This window comes from Cherax quadricarinatus, chromosome 58, assembly GCF_038502225.1.
Source record: "Cherax quadricarinatus isolate ZL_2023a chromosome 58, ASM3850222v1, whole genome shotgun sequence".
Classification (NCBI taxonomy): Eukaryota; Metazoa; Arthropoda; class Malacostraca; order Decapoda; family Parastacidae; genus Cherax; species Cherax quadricarinatus.
Window position 1 is genome coordinate 3,226,447 of NC_091349.1, and position 2,249 is coordinate 3,228,695.

At 37.6% G+C, this 2,249-nt stretch overlaps 1 non-coding gene across 1 annotated transcript; it reads right to left on the reverse strand.

Annotated features, from left to right (window-relative positions):
- Positions 1 to 1,490: 1,490 nt before the first annotated feature.
- On the reverse strand, positions 1,491 to 1,641 carry LOC128698130 (U12 minor spliceosomal RNA). Its single transcript, XR_008408419.1, has one exon. It is a non-coding gene; the product is annotated as a U12 minor spliceosomal RNA (small nuclear RNA).
- Between the last annotated feature and the right edge of the window lie 608 nt (positions 1,642 to 2,249).

The window sequence follows — 2,249 nt, forward strand, 5'->3', positions numbered from 1 at the left end:
CCTAGCCCTTCTAGGGTAGGGTAGGTGCCTGAGCCCGAGCCTTTAGCTCATAAGACTGTCATTCCCATTAGCCCCCTTGGGGCGGGGATGGCAGACCAGAGAGGCCTAGCTTGTGGCTAGGCCTGGGGACAGTTGGTCCCGAAGATGAGGAGGTACTTGTGCCTCCTCCCATGGGAGACTTAGGTCTCAGACACTCCCTAAAGAGGGAGCCAAGGCCGGGCCACCACTTGGAAAAGGCCCGGGCCGGGAGAATACCGGCAAATCTTTAATAATAATAATATTAATAACAATATCATCATTGCTAAAGGGTAACTGTGCCAAAGTGCATTTGTTACACAATGAATTCTGGCACCGTTACTATAATTGTACATACATCCATCATGCAACCGCCCTTTACACATTTTACATAATGTGTCTTTTCTGTTCTTCTTACGTAATTTAGTACAGTGTATGTACCTGTTTGGTAGTGTTTGAGATAATAATGGCTGCATTGTCTCACATTGACCTATGTATGCATTACAAATTATTATATCCCGCGATACTGTTGTTTTATATACTGCACTGTCAGTAGAATAATAATAATAATAAGTTATATCATGTACTTGGAAATAAAGATTAATAATAATATTTGTAATATAATAATAATAATAAATATAATAATAATAATAATAATAATAATAATAATAATAATAATAATAATAATAATATTATTATTATTATTATTATTATTATTATTATTATTATTATTATTGTATTATCAGTATTATTATTATATTATCAATTTTATTATTAATCTTTATTTCCAAGTACATGATATAACTTATACAGACCATAGCTGACATCAGTGACGTACTAAGCCTGAGCTCGCTACCACCTGCAGCTCACAAGACTGCCATCCCCACGAGACCCTTTGTGGCGGGACAGATGGCAGACCAGAGGCCTAGCTTCTCCCTACGAGCCCCGTGAGGGCGGGGACTTTGGCTAGGCCTGGGGACACTTGGTCCCAAAGATGAGGGGGTACTTGTCCCTCCTCCCATGGGAGACTTAGGTCCCGAGACACTCCCAGATAGGGAGTCAAGGCCGGGTCACCACTATTGGAAAAGACCCGGGCTGGGAGTACCGGCGAATAAAAAAAAAAAGTGACGTACTATATAGAAAACCCCTTGTTATACAGAAAATTTCGGGCAACTTAGGTTAAATTTGTCCAACCAGGGTCTGGTTGGACAGGACAGCGGGGGCGTTGACCCCCGAAGCCTCTTCAGGTAAACTCCAGGATGCTACCCACACCAGTCGACTAACACCCATTCTACTGCTAGGTGAACAGGGACAGCAGATACCTTGAGGAAACGCTTAAATGTTCCCATCACTACCGGAGATCGAACCACGGACATCAAGTGTGTGAGCTGAGTACGCTACCAATAGTAATGGAAAACAAGACCAATTTTCATGCCCCCATCTTGCACGAAACTTCACGTATAACAACAGTTTGGAGGGCAGATCGCTGACTCCGTGGCCCACCTACAAAGTAGGTAGGCGGGCCTGGGACGACCTGTACCCTTTAAAATATTTCTACTAAACAATGTTAGTAGAGCGAAGCGTCACCAACGCTCGTTATTTTCCTTACTCATTAGTTTAAGGCACACGATTATTCCCGGCTGTTGAGGTATTTCCTTAATATATGTATTACAAAAATACATTTTTCACACTATTATGTAATTATATTTTTTATAATGTTTTAAATTAAATCATTTTTAAAATATCGTTTTAAATTTATTTTTAAATATTTATTTTAGTATTTGTTTTGCAAATTGTAATATTTTTATTAATTTATTGATAGGATTAACAAAATAATCAAAATTTGTAATTTCTTAATCAAGTAAAAAATTAAACTTTAATTAATGATGAAGTTATTACACTATTCGTTTAATTGATTTTCTTATACATAAAAACTGAATTAAGCTCCATAGATACATATTAATGCCAACATTATTTTTTCAAAGAGAAATGTCTTAAGGGGTAATTTATACATATTATATTTAATTTTTTTTATTTGTTCGGCAGTATGATAATTGATTATAATTACCTTTATCACAGAAATTATTATTATTATAATCAAGGGGGAAGCGCTAAACCCGGAGGATTATACAGTTTATCACAGAAAGCACTAAACTCATAGGGATCATACATCACCTGGTGAATGGGAGGTAATCAGCTTTGATCTACGGAAGGCCTGATCAACCGGGCTGTTA